Consider the following 6,000-nt stretch of genomic DNA (forward strand, 5'->3'; position numbering starts at 1 on the left):
TCAGGAGAAACCCCAAGTCAGGAGAAACAAGCAGAGTATCTCCTCACATCCAAACCCACCAATTAACTGTCTTCAACCCTTCTCAACTGCCCCTCACCCCAAAGTTCTCCAGGGGGGTCCCCTGGAATTCTGGGTGAGGCTCTCCCTGTACCTTTGCAGGGATTCCATGCTTTGCATCTGCACACAACTGTGGGAGCAGAAATGCAGAAGAAAAACAACTGCTTGATCCCATGGCTCGATGGGGATACGATTGGGGATGTAGACTCAAAACGATCCCCCTAGTGCAAATATCAATAATATGAAAATAGGTCTGGATCAATGATACATGTAAAACCCAGCGGAATTGTGTGCTGGCTATAGGGTGGGGGATGGAGAGGGGCGGTGTATAATTAGAATCTAGTCCCCAGAACTCTCTCCCAGCATCCTACTTTGATTTTCACTTTATGTCCTTACACTTTAGAGAGAGAGAGGCGGGGTTAAACTCAAACTTTATCTACAAAGCATAAGGATGTAATGTGAGAACGAAAGTGGGATGCTGGGAGAGAGAGTTCTGGGGACCAGAATTATACAGGGGGAAGGAGTATGAATCCTGTAATCATGGGGGAAGGGGAGGAGACTATAAAAATAAATAAATGGTTTTTAAAAAACAAACATAACATCTTTACTTTCACTGGCCTCTAGCTGAAATTGGGTCTGTTCTTGAGTTACGGGTACAAACTCCAGGCCATGGTTCTGAGAAGGGGTTCACAGACTTCTCCAGACTGCTCAAGGAGTGACATATCCACAGCCCAGGCTGCTGAGCCAACGTGGAAAAGAGTATTTTTTTAAAACTTAGAATATTTTTCCATGGTTACATGATTCATGATCCGCCCCCCCCCCACCACCACTATCTCCTCTCCCTGCCAAAGTAGACAAGCAGTTTCACTGGGTTATACATGTATCATTGTTCAAAACCTATTTCCATGTTATTCTTATTTGTAGTAGAGCAATCCTTTAACATCAAAACTCTAATAATATCCATATTGAGCTGTGGTCGATATGGTCGATATGGTCAATCGATCGTATTTTTTTAATGCATTTCCTTTTCTCTTTCTCGAGATGTAGACAGCATTCTTTCTCCTAAGTTCCTCAGGATTGTCCTGGGTCATTGCATTGCTGTTGTTAGAGAAGTCATTCAATTGTGCTACAATGTATCCGTCTCTGTGTACAATGTTCTCCTGGTTCTGCTCCTTTCACTCTGCATCACTTCCTGGAGGTCTTTCCAGTTCACATGGAATTCCTCCAGTTCTTTATTCCTTTGAGCACAATAGTATTCCATCACCAGCATATACCACAATTTGTTCAGCCATTCCCCAATCGATGGTCACCCTCTCATTTTCCAATTTTTTTTGCCACCACAAAGAGCATGGCTATGAATATTTTTGTACAAGTCTCTTTAAGAGTCAGTATTTAACGAACATAAATGTGAGATGGTTCAAAGGTGGTACCAGGTTCAAACACTTAGCATCACAAGAAGATGGAGTGAGCATGGCAAGAACCAATTTAGTCTGAAAAACATGGTGGAGGGGGCAGCTAGATGGCTCAGTGGATTGAGAGACAGGCCTAGAGACTGGAGGTCCTGCGTTAAAATCTGACCTCAAACACTTCCTAGCTATGTGATTTTGGGCAAGTCACTTAACCCCCATTGCCTAGTCCTTACCACTCTTCTGCCTTGAAACCAATATACAGAATTGATTCTAAGATGGAAGGTAAGAGTTTAAAATATATATGTGGTAGAAGGAGATTAGTGGATTGCAAATTCAATCTGAGGCAACCAAGGAAGACAACAAGATCTAGGGCAGGTGGGAGAGAGGCCTATGAAGGAGGAGAGAGCCTTTACTTTGGTCAAATTCTATCAGGAATCAGTATTGGGCTCTGGGAAGTGCTGCTTAGAAAGGCCGTTAATAAGAAAATATCAAGGAGAGGGGAAAGCTTTGAGGCCATGCAAATCTAATGAGGGTCAATCAAAGGAATTGGGGATCTATAGCCTAGAAGGGAGAAGGCTCAGGGGAAATGATAATTATCAAATGTCTGAAAGGCTGTCAATGGGGAGAAAAGTAAGGGCTTGGAAGTAGCGGTGGGCAACAAGGAGTGCTCCCACTCCCCCTTGCTAGCTCTGTGAGTCAAGAAGTATGAATGGCCTTCATCCAAAAAGGGGAAAGAAAGGACATGGCAGTCCTCAGAAAAGAGATGATGGAATGTTGGATGAAAAGTCTGAGGAGGGGAATATGATACTGCAAAGGGCAAAAGGAATTGGGTTTTCAATCAAGAAGAGCATACCCAGCAAAGCTGAGTGTAATCCTGCCAAGGGAAAAAAAATGATATTTAATGAATTAAAGGACTTTCAGGCATTCTTGAGAAAAAGATCAGAACTGAACAGAAAATATGACTTTTAAATACAAGAATTGGAGAAGCATAGTATAAGAGGGGAAACTAGATATTTAAGGTATGGTTGCCAGAAATCAATTAACTCAATTTCAAAATAAAATAGACCCAAGTCAGGATGACTTTTATGGTGGTTTATTTACAATTAGGAAGATTGGAGGTAGGGAAATTGAGAGAGAGAAACTCTGGCCTGGCAAAAGAGGCTCGAACCAGGTAGGAATTTAGAGGCCTCAGCAGAGGGGCATGGAGGTGAAATTAACAAGGCTTCCAGCCACAAGGCCTCCTCTAAGAAGAGGCCTCCTTAAGACTAGAGCCTCCATAAACGCCAAGAGAAGAGAAAAAGAGTCAGCCTAACTTACCCACATGAAAAGTCAAAGGAAAGCAGTCTGAGGTCTCACCAGAGATCCTTCCACACCAAGTTCAAAGCACCAACTACTTCCACAATCATATTTAAAAGATAGCATCTTTTGTCACTTCCTGCATCCACTTCCAATTTCAAGTGGACAAATGGCAGCCTCAACACTGTTTTGGACTGCCCAAAGGACAGTCCCTTGTTTTTGATTTGTCACTATCACGTGTGGGTAATAGACCTCTCCCTCCCCACTTAATTCTAAGTTGGGTGCGGTGACATTATTTCTGGTGGCTAGAGTGTACACGAATGAATGAGGGTGAGCTAATTCCATTTACACAATAGGAAAGTAAATGTGAAGGACTAATCATAAGGGATTTAACAAGGTTAAACTGTTTACTGTCTTATATGGGGAAATGATATTTGTAACGTAAGAATGTTATTATTTAGTGTGGTTCAAAAGAGTATAAGTAGAGGGCTTTGGGTTGAGTTGATTATGATCCTAGAAAAATCCTAAAAAATAAAATTGGGTAGGGAGGTGTAAAAATGGAGCAAATTATTGTATACAAAAGAGGTGTAAATGGAAGAACGTTTCAGCAGAAGGAGGATAGGAGTACAATAACTTTATTTCCATCAGAAGTGGGTTAAAGGGGGCAGCTGGGTAGCTCAGTGGAATGAGAGTCAGGCCTAGAGACGGGAGGTCCTAGGTTCAAATCCGGCCTCAGACACTCCCCAGCTGTGTGACCCTGGGCAAGTCACTTGACCCCCATTGCCCACCCTTACCAATCTTCCACCTATGAGACAATACACCAAAGTAAAAGGGTTTCAAAAAAAAAAGAAGTGGGTTAAAGACACAGTTGGGCTTATACACCAAAGAAATCATAGAGTACGGAGGGCCATCAAACCCCCTCAGAATAACAAAGTCTTAGACAGGGTCCTAGAATTGCAGAGCAAAATTCTAGGAAGGATGGTTTCCCCCTACTAAAGATTCCCCCACGTGACTTCTCTCTTGTTAACACTCCTTAATGGAATTAGTGTAACCAATATCTCTATTCAGCCCTAGGGAGATACAGAAGATTAGTAAAGGCTATCATTAGAGCCCTTACAGGCCCCCTGTAAATTTCTAGGAAATTCCCACCTTTACATGCAGTAATACAAAAATTCCACTAGAAATTACTTCACAACAAACCAGCAAATAGTGAGTTAATGTTAAGGCTTTTCAAACCCTAACTTAGATCTCTCACTCCCATATAGGTACCCACAAAAAACAGGCCAGAACAGTCTCCAAGTTTCCCCATTCCTTGATCCCTGATTTGGTACGGTATGTTAACATAAAAGAACAATGGATGATAAATGGAGAAATTGTCTCCCATGAAAAGCCCTGTACTTTCCCACCACTTTAGCCCAAGAGATACGTCAAACACACCTTGAAAAAATATTGAAAGTTACTGAAGAATGAAAAGTTTGACAATCCATTATCTCTAAGAAAAAATGTATGGTGGGAATGGAAATCATGCCAACATGTATGCAATCTTAAGAAAAAGGTATAAAAATTAAAGTCAGCAGGTGGCAGAGCAGAACAGCTTCTGCAAGCTTACTCAGTCTCTGGCTGTTCTCATTCTGCTTAGCTGTCCCGCCCCCTGTGATACCTAGACTACTAGAGCAGGCACCCAGCAATAGAGAAAAAGGCTTGTACAAAAATATTTATAGCCATACTCTTTGTGGTGGAAAAAAATTGGAAAATGAAGGGGCAGCTGGGTAGCACAGTGGATTGAGAGTCAGGCCTAGAGATGGGAGGTCCTAGGTTCAAATCCGGCCTCAGACACTTCCCAGCTGTGTGACCCTGGAAAAGTCACTTGACCCCCATTTGCCCACCCTTACCACTCTTCCACCTAGGAGCCAATACACAGAAGTTAAGGGTTTTAAAAAAATGTTTAAAAATTGGAAAATGAGGGGGTGTCCATTGATTGGGGGAATGGCTAAACAAATTGTGGTATCTGTTGGTGATGGAATACTATTGTGCTCAAAGGAATAATGAACTGGAGGAATTCCATGTAAACTGGAAAGACCTCCAGGAAGTGATGCAGAGTGAAAGGGGCAGATCCAGGAGCACATTGTATATAGAGACCGATACACTGTGGTACAATCAAACATTACAGACTCCTCTACTAGCAGCAATGCCATGATCTAGAAGAATTCTGAGGGACTTATGAGAAAGAACACTATCCACATCCAGAGAAAGAACTGTGGGAGTAGGAATACTAAAGAAAAACAACTGCTTGAACATGGGTTGATGGGGATATGATTGGGGAAGTACACTCTAAACAATCACCCTAGTGCAATTATCAATAATATGGAAATAGGTCTTGATCAAATGATACATGTAAAACCCAGTGGAATTGTGCATTGGCTATTGGGAAGGTAGGGGGCGGGGTGGGGGGAGGGAAAGAACATGAATCATGGAACCATGGAAAAATATTCTCAAAAAAATTTTTTTTTTAANACAGAGACGGATACATTGTAGCACCATCAAATGTAACTGACTTTGCTTCTAGTGGGGGGAGGGAAAGAACATGAATCATGGAACCATGGAAAAATATTCTCAAAAAAATTTTTTTTTTAAATTTTAAAAATTAAAAAAAAAGAAATGGGTTAAAGAGAGAATAACATATGCAGTTAGTTGGGTATAATTCATCTTAACTTAAAGGAGGAAGGGACCCTTAGAAGGGTGTGCAGATTAGGAGAGCAATGGTCAGAAGTAAACTAAACTTCTGAGAAGGCATTGGGAGGGGGAGAGAAGGTAGGGGGAGAGAGAGAGAGAGAAAGGATAAACAATGAGGAAAAATAGGATGGTGGGGGATACATAACTAGTAATTATAGCTTTGAATGTGAATGGGATAAAACAAAAGTGGATAGCAAAAAGGATCATAAATCAGCACCTAGGGGCAGATGAGTGGCTCAGTGGATTGAGAGTCAGGCCTAGAGACTGGAGGTCCTGGATTCAAATCTGGCTTCAGACACTTCCTAACTGTATGACCTTGGGCAAGTCACTTAACCCCCATTGCCTAGCCCTTACCACTCTTCTGCCTTGGAACCAATACACAGAATTGATTCTAAGATCAAAGGAAAGGGTTTAAAAAAACAAAAAAAACTTGATGATATGATATTTATTTTATTTCCTGAAATTGATAAGCATTTCCACTGGGTTATACACACATTAACTCTCA

Source organism: Gracilinanus agilis, chromosome 3, assembly GCF_016433145.1.
Source record: "Gracilinanus agilis isolate LMUSP501 chromosome 3, AgileGrace, whole genome shotgun sequence".
NCBI classification, from domain to species: Eukaryota; Metazoa; Chordata; class Mammalia; order Didelphimorphia; family Didelphidae; genus Gracilinanus; species Gracilinanus agilis.